The 13,456-nt window shown below is 50.4% G+C and overlaps 4 protein-coding genes across 6 annotated transcripts in view; 1 reads left to right on the top strand and 3 right to left on the bottom strand.

Annotated features, from left to right (window-relative positions):
- ZNF556 (zinc finger protein 556) overlaps positions 1–13,456 on the top strand; it is a 433,150-nt gene that overhangs the window by 111,011 nt on the left and 308,683 nt on the right. The window lies entirely within an intron of this gene.
- Positions 1–13,456, bottom strand: part of TIMM13 (translocase of inner mitochondrial membrane 13) — a 319,004-nt gene that overhangs the window by 161,415 nt on the left and 144,133 nt on the right. The window lies entirely within an intron of this gene.
- Positions 1–13,456, bottom strand: part of LSM7 (LSM7 homolog, U6 small nuclear RNA and mRNA degradation associated) — a 401,328-nt gene that overhangs the window by 259,476 nt on the left and 128,396 nt on the right. Inside the window, exon 1 of one of the 2 annotated variants that reach the window (XM_050770938.1) lies at positions 1,305–1,308. The exons of the other annotated variant lie outside the window; for it this stretch is intronic. The gene's annotated coding sequence lies outside the window, so the exon portion shown is untranslated. Of the gene's footprint in view, positions 1–1,304; positions 1,309–13,456 lie in introns of those variants that run through there. 2 annotated transcript variants of the gene reach the window in all.
- GNG7 (G protein subunit gamma 7) overlaps positions 1–13,456 on the bottom strand; it is a 211,481-nt gene that overhangs the window by 75,849 nt on the left and 122,176 nt on the right. The gene's annotated exons all lie outside the window — the stretch shown is intronic.

Raw genomic sequence — 13,456 nt, 5'->3', positions numbered from 1 at the left:
CCTGCCTCCTCCAGCTCTGGGCGTGCAGGTGTCTCTCGGCTTGTGTCCTCCTCCCTGGACACCCAGCCAGACTCCACTGGAACTTAAAAAAAAAACCCGTTGCACCCCCCGCAGTGCCCGTCCCAGAGCACCCACTCAATAAACATTGGAGGACCTCTCGGGGCAGGGGAATGCAGGTGTGCCCAGGGGTCACGACCTAATCACACAGCTGAGTGAGTCCTGCTGACCCCACCAGCCCCAGTCCTGGCCCCTGACATTGGTCCCGGCCTGGCCTGCTCACTCCTTCATGCCTTTCTGTCTAAGAGGCAGGGATAGGACGTGGCCCTGCTGCTCTCTGCCTGGTTCTATTTTTTTTTTTTTTTTTTTTTTTTTGAGACTGAGTCTCACTCTGTTGCCCAGGCTGGAGTGCAGTGGTGCAATCTCCACTCATTGCAACCTCCACCTCTTGGGTTCAAGAGATTTTCCTGCCTCAGCCTCCCAAGTGGCTGGGACTACAGGCGTGCTCCACCATGCCCGGCTAATTTTTGTATTTTTAGTAGAGACAAGGTTTTGCCATGTTAGCCAGGCTGGTCTTGAACTCCTAACCTCAGGGGATCTGCCCACCTCAAACTCCCAAAGTGCTGGGATTGCAGGCGTGAACCACCGTGCCCGGCTCTCTGCCTGGTTCTGTTTTATTTTATTTTAGAGACAAGGTCTTGCTGTTACCCAGGCTGGAGTGCAGTGGTGCAGTCACAGCTCACTGCAGCCTTGAACTCTTGGCCTCAAGGGATCCTCCCCTCTCAGCCTCCCAAGTAGCTGGGACTACAGGTGCCACCAAGCCCAGTTAATTTTTACTTTTTTTTTTGAAACAGAGTCTCAGTCTGTCTCCCAGGCTGGAGTGCAGTGGTGCAATCTCGGCTCACTGCAACCTCTGCCTCTGGGGTTCAAGTGATTCTCCTGCCTCAGCCTCCCGAGTAGCTAGGATTACAGGTGCGTGCCACCATGCCTGGCTAATTTTTGTATTTTTAGTAGAGATGGGGTTTCACCATGTTGGCCAGGATGGTCTTGAACTCCTGATCCCAGACAACCCACCCGCCTCGGCCTCCCAGAGTGCTGGGATTATAGGCGTGAGCCACCGCGCCCGGCAATTTTTACATTTTTTAAGAGAGAGTCTCACTATGTTGCCCAGGCTGGTCTTGAACTCCTGGGCTCAAGCGATCCTCCCACCTCAGCCTCCCAAAGTGCTGGGATTACCAGCGTGGGTCACTGTGCCCGGCCTCTGCCTGGTTGTTGAGGCAGAGACTGGTGTCTTCTTCCCTCGTCTTCCCCCCATATCAGGCCTCAAGAAAGACTTACATGAACCCTGTGGGAACATGCACTAGGACGTCCCTCACCACAAGTGCCTTCGCTGCAGGCCCAGCCTGAAAGTGATTAATCTCTGCTTCCACCTCTCCCTTCCCCCAACAGTTTGTCTAAAAGTGCCTAGTGGCCTGGGTGACAGACTGACGGGGTGTCTCTCGGGTGGCCTGGAGCACCGGCTGTCAATTCCTTCACTTGCAAATTACCCAGGAGGGGTTAGCAGACATACTGAGTTCCCAAACCACAGGGGGGTGAGAACAGGTCTGAGGCTGTGGGGTGGGGACATGGGGGCCCCCTCCCTGGTCCCTGGTGTTGTTCACCAAGCACAGCAGCAAAGTTGTGTCTGCAGCCAGGACGCCTGCAGCCAAGCTCCTGGCTGCACTCCCAATGCCCACTTCTGCAGGGGTTTGCCCCCCACCCTGCAGGGATGGGACACCTCCCCTTCTCCTCGAGGGTGGGGACACTGTGACATGATCCTCAACAAGATGCCTGGCCAGGCCCCATTCACTCTGCATCACCCAACAGGTGTCGGAACAATGCAGGAACCATGATACGGTCTAAGATGTAGGCTCTACTCAAGGTAGGCACAACTTTGTAGAATAAAATATCAAGGTTTCACAAGGTGACAAGCGGCCAGTTGCTCGAGTCGTGTTACAGAAACAGAGAACGTCTGGGACGGGATGGGGAGGTGAGAACAGTTTGTGGAGGGTTTAGTATGCAGTCTGTGCCCTATAACCCTCGCTTTAAGCCAGGATGCCAGCATCATCCTATGTCACCTACCACCCGTCTCTTGAAGTCATTGCCAAAGTGAAAAAGCAAAATGGAAATACTCTGCCAAAGGGACGAGAGACAAAAAGCTGAGGTCCTTAATATATAAAGATCTCCAACAAAGCAATAAAAGTGAACAAACCAGCTTAATAAATGTGGGATCCTGGATCAGATCATGGAACACAAAAGCATAGGGAAATGGAAAAAAGGATGAAATTTGAATCAGCCCTGTACTTAATATTGTAGCAAGGTTGATTTTTTTTAGTGGTGATTAATGTTCTGTAGTTATGGAAGATGTCAGCCAATGGGAAGCTGGATGAAAGGTGTAAGGGAACACTCTGTACTATTTTTGCACCTCTTCTGTAATTCACAAATTATCTCAAAATTTAAAAAATAAATTGTTAAAAGTGAACATAATCCAAAAAAAGCATTATAAATGTTCATTATGAAAAATTTCAAGCTCTCCAGTAATAAAAAAGATTATAGATCATACAATCAGATGTTACTTTTAGCCTTTAAATGACAATTTTTTTTTTGAGACAGGGTCTAGCTGTGTTGCCCAGGCTGAAGTGCAGTGGTGCAATCATGCCTTACTGCAGTCTTGACTTCCTGGGGTCAAGGGATCCCCCTACCTCCACCTTCCAAGTAGCTGGGACTACAGGTACATGCCACCATGGCTGGCTAATTGTTAACTTATTTTATTTTATTTATTTATTTATTTATTTATTTGAGACGGAGTCTCACTCTGCCACCCAGGCTGGAGTGCAGTGGTGCAATCACGGCTCACTGCAAGCTCCGCCTCCTGGGTTCCCGCCATTCTCCTGCCTCAGCCTCCCGTGTAGCTGGGACTACAGGCGCCCGCCACCACACCTGGCTAATTTTTTGTATTTTTAGTAGAGACGGGGTTTCACGGTGTTAGCCAGGATGGTCTTGATCTCCTGACCTCATGATCTGCCTGTCAGCCTCCCAAAGTGCTGGGATTACAGGCGTGAGCCACCGCGCCCGGTCATTTTTTTTTTTTTTTTTTTTTAAGACAGAGTCTTGCTCTGTCACCCAGGCTGGAGTGCAGTGACGTAATCTTGGCTCACTGCAACCTCCACCTGCCAGGTTCAAGTGATTATCCTGCCTCAGCTTCCTGAGTAGCTAGGACTGCAGGTGGGAGCCACCACACCCAGCTATTTTTTGTATTTTTAGTAGAGATGGGGTTTCACCATGTTGGCCAGGATGGTCTCAATCTCTTGACCTTAGGTGATCTGCCCACCTCGGTCTCCCAAAGTGCTGGAATTATAGGCGTGAGCCACCATGCCCAGCCAAATTGTTAAATGTTTTTGTAGAGATGGGGTCTTGCTATGTTGCCCAGGTTGGTCTCAAACTCCTGGGCTCAAGCAATCCTCCTGCCTCAGCCTCCCAAAGTGCTGATAATACAGGCATGAACCACTACACCTGGTCCAACTGGTAAGTATTTTTTTAAAATAGATAATATCCAGGATGGTCAAGGTGTGATAAATCATGGACTAGCACACAGTGGGTGGAGGACATTGGAATAACTGTTCTTGTAAGCAAGTCTCCCTCTGGAAAACTGTCCTAAGGATATGCTCATAGGATTGTGCAGAGCTGCACACACAAGCACTTTCCTGAAGCATTATTATGGATAAAGAAAAACAAATAATAAACAACTTAGATGCCTTGCTTGAGCCCAGGAGTTCCAGGCTGGGCTACAGTGAGCCCTGATGGCGGTGCTGTACTCCTATTTAATTAGGAGATTAGTTCAGTAATCTATGGTACAACCATAAAACACTTAACATTCACTAAAAAGGATGTTGCAAATCTGTATTTGAAAATGTGGAAAGATTCCCATAATATATTGCTAAATTAAAAAAAAAAACAAATTAAAGAAGAGTATCAACACTATGATTCTATTATTATTCGGAAAAGTCCATACATGTGTGGGTGTAGTGCACATTTTTTAACAGTACATGTTTGGAACAACTAAAAGTCATCAGGACAGGTTGGAGAAGAGGTTGGCTCCAGGATTGGGGCAGAAAAAATATTATATCTCTGGAGCATCTTTTTGTGCCAGAAAGTAAGGAAACTCAAAGAACTATGGCAATGTATCAGAAGGACACAGAGTGAGTGTGGCTGGGTGCCAGTGGTTCATGCTTATAATCCTACCACTTTGGGAGGCTGAAGAGGGAGGATGGTTTAAGGTCAGGAGCTCAAGACCAGCCTGGGCAACATAGGGAGACCGTATCTCCGCAAAGAATTAAAAAAATAATAATAAAAAAAAGTAGCGGTGGCACGTGACTGTAGTTCCAGCTACTTGGGAGGCTGAGGTGGGAGGATTGCTAGAGACTAGAAGTTTGAGGCTGCAGTAAGCTGTGATTGCACCACTGCACTCCAGCCTGGGTGACAGGGCAGACCCTGCCTCAAATAAAGAAAGAGAGAGAGGGAAGGAAGGAAAGGGGAAAGAAGGAAGGAAGGGAGGGAGGGAAGGGCCTTGTTCTTAGAAAATGTCCACCAAGATCTTTAGGGTTAACGGGGCATGATATCTCCAGCTTGATTTCAAATGACTGGAAATAAATTAATATGCATACATGTATAACTACATGCATATAATTCTGTGTATATATAACTGCATAATGATATATCTAGTATATATGCCATATAAGTAACTATCTTTCTGTGTATATATAGATATATACACACATATCCACCTGCAATTTATACATAAATACATAGACACACATAAATGTGTATACACACACACGGTGAACGATGGAGTGAGTGAGAGAACAATAAAATAAAAAATAGGGCAAGTGTAAACAGTTGGCATATTTGAGTATAAAGAGTATATGAAGTGACTGCATCTATTCTCGCAACTTCTCAGTAAGTTCGAAACGATATTGAAAACAGCCCGTTAGAAACAGGCAGCCTGGAAGAGATTTTAATAGTCTTCATCCCCAGACTGGGACTACCAGGGGAACTTTTCCTTTTGAAAACAAAATGGAGACATCATTCATATACCATAAAATTCACCCTCATAAAGTGTAAAATTCAGTTTTTAAAACATTTTATTATTATTTTTTGAGACAGAGTCTTACCCTGTCGCCCAGACTGGAGCGTAATGGCGCGATCTCGGCTCACTGCCACCTCTGCCTCCCGGGGTCAAGCGATTCTCCTGCCTCAGCCTCCTGAGTAGCTGGGATTACAGGTACCCACCACCACGCCCAGCTATTTTTTGTATTTTTAGTAGAGACGGGGTTTCACCATGTTGGCCAGGCTGGTCTTGAACTCCTGACCTCGTAATCTGTCCGCTTTGGCCTCCCAAAGTGCTGGGACGACAGGCGTGAACCACTGCATCCAGCCAAAATTCATTGATTTTTCAGTATCCCTTTTTCTTTAAACCTCTGTATGTTTTCTGAAAAATTTTTTTAGCAACAAGCCGGTGTTACTTTTGTAAACGTCAAGTTGTACTGTTTTGATGATGAAAAATGGACCTCTCACCCCCTTTGTAGACTGTGGAACCAGGGCTAGCTCAGCACAGTCTTGCAGCTGTCATGATGGGGTGAGATCGGGGAGGACTAAGAGCTCCCACCTTCCACTGCCCCACCCTCCAGCTTTGCCCACTCCAGCCCAAGCTGTGTGGCAAGACCCCTTGTTGGTGCAGGTGCTGGGGGCTGGCGGCTGCTGGCATTCCCACCTTCCAGAGTGACTTTCACAGTCCCTGATGAGTTTCCCATACTGCTCAGCAGGCCCATAAATTCAAAGCGAGGGCTGCAAATGGGGAACCTGGGATGGCACGTCTGGCTCGGGGAGCTGGGAGCCAGTGGGGCCAGACAAGCTGCTGGTGACCTCGGTGCCCCAAGAGCTCAGCTGAGGCTGAAAGGGAAGGATAGGGAGGGAAGGACACTCACGGACTCTGGAAATGAGTGCAAATTCCAGCCCTGACATTTGACAGCCAAGGGCTCAAGTGAAAAAGGAGGTAGAATGTACACACACACGCACGCAGGCATCCCTCACTCAGTGGGAACTCAGAGTGAATATCGTGTGTAGATCCAGTAGAGTGTCACCTTGGGCCGGGCGCGGTGGCTCACACCTGTAATCCCAGCACTTGGGGAGGCCAAGGTGGGTGAGCTCAGGAGTTCGAGACCAACCTGGCCAATATGGCGAAACCCCGACTCTACTAAAAATACAAAAATTAGCCGGGCATGGTGGCAGGTGCCTGTAGTCCCAGCTACTCAGGAGGTTGAGGCAGGAGAATCACTTGAGCCCGGGAGGCAGAGGTTGCAGTGAGCCGAGATCGTGCCATTGCACTCCAGCCTCCAGCCTGGGTGACAGAGCGAGACTCCATCTCAAAAAAAAAAAAAAAAAAAGTCACTTTGAAATCATAATGACAGTGGAGAATCCTGGCATCCACTACCATGCCAGGTGATCAAGCTCATCAGCAGTAAGTCATGTGGCTACCGTGTACCCTTGATAGGATGTGATGAGAAGGCCCTCGCATCTGAGGTTTTTCTCCCCAAAACTCAACACTCCAGTCTGACCATGAGAAAAACACTGGACGAATCCAATCGAGGCACAACCTACAAAACACCTGACCAGACCTCCTCAAGACTGTTCAAGGCATCAGAAACAAGAACGCCTGAGAAACTGTCTCAGCCCTGAGGAGCCAGAGAAACAGAATGACTTCTTAGGATGGCTGGACAGGTGGATGGGCTGGTGGACAGATGGATGGGTGGGTGGGTGTGTGACTGGGTAGATGGGGGGGTGGGTGGATGGATGGGTAGATGAGCCTGTGGGTGGATGGGTGAATGGGTGGATGGGTGGGTGGAAGGATGGATGAGTGGATGTATGGCTGGCTGACTGGCTGACTGGATGGATGGATAGATGGATGGATGGGTAGGTGGGTTGGTGGTTGGGTGGATGGATGGGTAGGTGGGTGGATGGATGGATAGATGGATGGATGACTAGGTGGGTTGGTGGTTGGGTGGATGGATGGGTAGGTGGATGGATGGATAGATGGATGGATGACTAGGTGGGTTGGTGGTTGGGTGGATGGATGGATGGATGGGTGGATGGATGGATGGATAAATGAATGTCTGGGTAGATAGTTGGGTGAATGGACAAATAGACGATGGATGGATAGATGGATGGGTGGTTGATGGGTGAGTGAATGTATGGATGGTGGATGGCTGAGTGGTTGAATGATTGCATGGATGGCTGGATGAATGGTGGATGCATAGATGCATGGATGGATGGTGAATGGATGGATGGATGGATGGATGGATGGATGGATAAGTGGAAGGATGCCTGGGTGGATGGCTGAATGAATGGATGGATGGATGGTGGGTGGGTGGATGGGTGGATGGATGGATGGATGGGTGGATAAGAGGATGGATGCCTGGGTGAATGGCTGGATGAATGCTGGATAGATGGCTGGATGGAGGATGGGTGGCTACAGACAGATAAGTTAGAAAGGTAGATGTCAGATGAAATAGTTATAGATGCACACACTCACCTTTATGTATACATGCATGTACACACATATATTCCCACACATATCTTCCATACAAATGCAGATATTTTCAAGCATGTATTTCCTAGGACTTTCCTGAATTTAAGTTTTCCGAGACATCCCAATGCAAGCTTCCTCCTGCTTCCTCCCTCGCCCCTTCCTCTCTGTCCACAGACGCCCAGTCACGAAATTCTGCCAATCTGGCTTCCACAAGGGCAGCCGGTCATTGACTTCTCTTTACCACTCTCACCCCCGACAGGCAGTGTCTTGCCGGCATCCTTAGGTGTCAGGAGGGGCTCTCCTGCTTTGGATCTGGCCCTTCCATGTCCTCACCACATGGCTGCCATCTTTCTGATGCATAAGCCTAACCCCCTAAGTCCATGACATAATCCTGGCTTTTCCCCCGGACCATGTGGACCCAGGGGCTGATGGTTCTCTGGGGTGGGGCCGTCCTGGGCACTGCAGGGTGCTGAGCAGCGTCCCTGGCCTCCCTCGACTTCATAACAGGAGTACCCCCTCCAAGTTGTGACAACCACAGATGTCCCCAGATGTCGCCCAGTGTCCCCCAGGGGCCAGGGTCAGCCCCAGGTGAGGACCCCTGGGTTGGAGGTTTCCCCACGGAGAGTTGCGGCGGCAAGAAGATACCAGGAGGATGTGACCTGCACGGAATCACCAGATCCTCCCTGAACATTTGGCTCCAGGGTCTCTGCCTGGACAGAACCATTGCCAGATGCAGACCCAGGGGCCTCTCCTGCCCCTCCGACCTCACCTGCGTGCCCTGCGTTGCTTCCTCTGCCGGGGAAGCTCACCCACGCTTTCAGGTCCTGGCCGGAAGGACAGAGGGCTCCCCAGGCACAAGTCTTCTGATGAGAATCACAGCTGCTGAGAGGCAGCTGCAGGGGGCTGGGAAAGTTCCAGGGACCCAAGGGAGCTGTGAGATCTAGCGCCTGGGATGGCAGAGGCTCCGGCCAGTGAGGACAACAGTGTGGGGGTCGGTACGCAGGCGGTCATCTTGTAACGGCCACAAACGGGCTGCAAATGGGAGGCACGCCTGGGCTGCTGAGTCACCCGGGCCTCACGCAGTTCACAAAAAGCTGTAACTCGAGGCAACATCATACCGACCGTGGAAGCGTGGAAGGGAGGCGGACGCTGTCTCGGCCTCCAGGAGCTCTGGGTGGGCATCTGATTAACGTTCATGACCCCGGGATGCTAAACACACGGAGTAGCCTCTGTGACCGGCCACGCAACCCACGGACGCTTTCTCAGTAGAGGCTTCTCCCAGGCCCTGTGGACGCCGGGGCCAATCTTTCTCCCGGGTGGGGCCATCCTGGGCACTGCTGGGTGCTCAACAGCAATCCTGGTCTCCACCCTCTCCACGCCGGGGGCACCCCCAGTCATGACAACCACAGATGTCCCAGACGTCGCCCAGCGTACCCCTGAGGACAGAATCTATCCCCCGGTGAGACTCCCTGGGTTAGGGGATTCCTCGGATCCCCGAGAGACTCTGCATCCCATGATCCTCTGCTCCACTGAGGTCCCAGGAAGCTGCACACATGGCAATCCACACCCTGAGTGGGGAGGGAGAGAGGAGGAGAATCCCAGGAGCTGGGGGTCCCCCTGGTTTACACGCTCTGCCCCATCGGGAGCTTATTCTGTTGTCGAGTGTGAGCAGGGAGCAGATTCAATATTTTTCCCTTAATGAACACAGGCCTCTCCCTCTGCACTCTGGACACTGAGGCTGGATCGTCCTCTGGGGTGGGGCTGCCGTGGGCACTGCAGGGTGCTGAGCAGTGTCCCTGGCCTCCACCCACTCCACGCCAGAGGCACCCCTCAGTCATGACAACCACAAATGTCCCCAGACATTGCCCAGCGTCCCCTGGGGCAGGATCACCTGGCTGAGAACCACTGCTAGGTGACTGTTACCCTCACCACGCCCCGTGAATAGGGTCGCTGCCAGGGTTAGACACAGCAGGAGCTGAGGCTGTGGGAGGCTGGTGACCCCTGGGCAGAAGGAGGGAGGGAGTGAGGGCTGATGCCTGGCTCTGGGCTCAGACAGATACAAGATGATTAGTCAGTAAAGCACCAGAGAGCAGGGACGATCTGACCAGGGTCCGGCTAGTTCCTCTCTGGGGTGAGCGCTTTTCTTCCCAGAGAATTCAGAGGTGCTTAGATGTTGAGGAAGGTTTGTTTTGTTTTTTGTTTGTTTTTGGAGACGGTGTCTCACTCTGTCACCCAAGCTGGAGTGCAGTGGTGCGATCTTGGTTCACTGCAGCCTTGACCTCCCAGGCTCAAGCCTCCTCCCATCTCAGCCTCCCGAGGAGCTGGGACGACAGGTGCGCATCACTGCGCCTGGCTAATTTTTGTATTTTTAGTAGAGATGGGGTCTCTCCATGTGGCCCAGGCTTGAACTCTAGGGCTCAAGCGGTCCTCCCGCCTCGGCCTCCCAAAGTGCTGGGATTACAGGCGTGAGCCCCCATGCCCAGCCCTGGCTGGAGGATTTGAATTCCTCCAGGTAGAGGAATCAGAAACCATTTAAAGGGAAAATACAGAAAGTCTTGACTTAGCCTGGAGAGGACCAAGAAGTGGCTTTAGAAGTGGCTCTAGAACATGGAGAAGGATGTTTAGACAGTATAGAGGTTGGCGAAGTGAGTTAGGATATAGTTAACCCAGAAACTCATTTTTTTCCCTTTTTTTTTTTTTTTTTTGAAGACAGGGTCTCACTCTGTTGCCCAGGCTAGAGTGCAGTGGTGTGATCATAGCTCACTGCAGCCTTAACCTCGTGGGCTCAATTGATCCTCCTGCTTCAGCCTCCTGAGTAGCTGGGACTACAGGCACGTGCCACCACATCCGGCTAATTTTTGTGTTTTGTATTTTTTTGTGGAGACAAGGAGTTGGGATTACAGATGGGAGCCACCACGCTCAGCCCACATGATCATCTTAACAGATGCAGACAAAATTCAACACCCTTCATGATAAAAACACTCAACAAATTCGGAACACAAGAATATTCCCTCTACCCAATTAGAGGCATGCACAAAACACCCACAGCTACCACGATACTCATTGGTGAGAAACTGAGTGCTTTTCCCCTAAGCCAAGAACAAAGCAGGGAGCCATGGCTCACGCCTGTAATCCCAGTGCTTTGGGAGGCCAAGGAGGGAGGATGGCTTAAGCCCAGGAGTTCAAGATCAGCCGGGGCAAGATGGTGAGCCTCCATCTGTACAAAAAAAAAAAAAAAAATTAGCCGGGCATGGTGGTGCTCACCTGTAGTCCCAGCTCCTCAGGAGGCTGAGGCAGGAGGATAGCTGGAGCCTGGGAGTCTGAGGTTGTAGTGAGCCATGATCACACCACTGCACTCCGGTTGTCCAGTCTGGGCAAAAGAGCAAGATCCTGTCTCAAAAAATTAAAAATAAGTCAAGGCCAGGCTTGGTGGCTCATGCCTGTCATCCCAGCACTTTGGGAGCCCAAGGCAGGAGGATTGCTTGAGTCCAGGAGTTCAAAATCCTATCTCTGCAAAAAGTTAAAAAATTAGCCAGGCATAGTGGTACACGCCTATAGTCCCAGCTGCTTGGGAGGCTGAGGTGGAAGGATCACTTGGGCCTAGGAGTTCGAGGCTGCAGTGAGCTGTGATCGTGCCACTGCACTCCAGCCTGAGTGACAGAGTGAGATCCTGTCTGTTAAAAAAAAAAAAAAAAAAAAAAAAAAAAAAAAAAAAAAAAAAAAAAAAAAAAAAATTTAAGGCTGGGTGCAGTGGCTCAAGCCTGTAATCTCAGCACTTTGGGAGGTTGAGGTGGATGGATCACTTGAGGTCAGGAGTTCGAGACCAGCCTGGCCAATGTGGTGAAATCCCATCTCTACTAAATATACAAAAATCAGTCGGGCGTGGTGGCACACGCCTGTAATTCCAGCTACTCGGGAGGCTGAGGCAGGAGAATCACTTGAACCTAGGAGGCGGAGGTTGCAGTGAGCTGAGATCGCGCCACTGCACTCCAACCTGGGTGACACAGCAAGACTCTCATCTCAAGAAAAGAAAGAAAAGAAAAGAAAGGAAGGAAGGAAGGAGAAAGAGAAAGAGAGAAAGAAAGAAAGAGAGAGAAAAAGAGAAAGAAAGAAAGAAAGAAAGAAAGAAAGAAAGAAAGAAAGGAAAGAAAGAAAGAAAGAAGGAAAGAAAGGAAGGAAGGAAGGAAGGAAGGAGAAAAAGAAAGAAAGAAGAAAGAAGGAAGGAGAAAGAAAGAAGAAAGAAGGAAGGAGAAAGAAAGAAAAGAAAAAAGAGAAAGAAAGAAAGAAGAAAGAAGGAAGGAAGGAGAAAGAAAAGAAAGAAAGAAAGAAAAAGAAAGAAAGAAAGAAAGAAAGAAAGAAAGAAAGAAAGAAAGAAAGAAAGGAAGAAAGGAAGAGAAAAGAGGAACAAGACAAGGGTGGCCACGCTCACTCTTTCTATTCAGTATCATTACTGCAAATTCAAGCCAGTGCAACTGGGCATGAAAAGGAAAGAAAAAGCATCCAGATTGGAGCAAGAGAAGAAAAACCATCTCTCTATTTGCAAACAGCCTGCTCTGGTGTAAAAGGTCCCCGGGTACAATTTGTGCAGCAGAAATACGACACTTCACAGGCTGCTTAGAAACCCAGCAAGTCTCTTGAGCACAGACTATTTTCCTAAGCTTGGTGGGGGCGTGAGAGGGTGGCCGGGGACTGGTGACAATGTTGTTTGTGCACTCGGAGAGTCCGGCTGAATTGCAACCGGCCTTTACATCCTAATCAGCTCCCTGGGGACAATCTGAAAGTCATCGGATTAAAAAGTCACACTGAGATAAACCATCACGACGCGGTTCTCTGCAAAGCGACAGGTAATAAACAGACCTTAACGCACGTCATGAGGTTTGTTTTTCTTTTAAAAGTCAACAGCTGGTGAATCGCACAGGGCCGGGCAGGGCGGTCAAAGGGCCTGTTCCCCAGGCTGGGAAAAAAGCAGGAGCCCAGGGCAGCGGCAGCTGGACGCCGGCCCCGCGGAACTTTCTCCCGTCAGTCAGGGGCCGTATTTCTTAGCCATCCTCCTCTGACCTTCATTTCAAACCCCCTGCTGACGCATCTAACCTTGGCCCGCTCCGTGGGAACTCCAGACTCAGGGTGACCAACCTGACCTGGGTTGCCTGGGGTTGCCCTGGTGGGAGGGCTCCAAGTCCTCGGACCCAGCAAACCCGGGCTTGCTGATCACACTGCAGACCCCGTCAGGTGGCCATCTTTCTGGGGAAACCGGCTTCCTTTCCTCCCCGACTCCCTTGCTTTGTCTTGGTGGTGGCACCTGTCTTCCCAGGTGCTCAGGGATAACATCAGCCGTCCCTTGCTGGCCCTGGTGCTAGTTGACTCCCGGGTCTTGAGTCTCCCTCTGTGGCCCAGGCTGGAGTGCAGTGGCGCGACCTCGGCTCACCACAGCCTCCCGCTTCCAGGTTCAAGCAATTCTCCTGCCTCAGCCTCCCGAGTAGCTGGGATTACAGGCATGAGCCACCACACCCGGCTAATTTTGTATTTTTAGTAGAGATGGGGTTTCTCCATATTGGTCAGGCTGGTCTCGAACTCCTGACCTCAGGTGATCCGCCCACCTCGGCCTCTCAAGGTGCTGGGATTCCAGCCATGAGCTACCACGCCCGGCTGTCTCTTTGCTTTCTTCTAAGATGGACTCTCCCTCTGTGGCCCAGGCTGGAGTGCAGGGGTGTGATCTCAGCTCACTGCAACCTCCACCTCCTGGGTTCAAGCAATTCTCCTGCCTCAGCCTCCTGAGTAGCTGGGATTACAGGTGCACAACACCACGCCCAGCATTTTTTCTTTTCTTTTTTTTTT

Source organism: Macaca thibetana, chromosome 19, assembly GCF_024542745.1.
Source record: "Macaca thibetana thibetana isolate TM-01 chromosome 19, ASM2454274v1, whole genome shotgun sequence".
In the NCBI taxonomy this organism is placed as follows: Eukaryota; Metazoa; Chordata; class Mammalia; order Primates; family Cercopithecidae; genus Macaca; species Macaca thibetana.
This window is presented reverse-complemented; position numbering and strand designations above follow the sequence as displayed.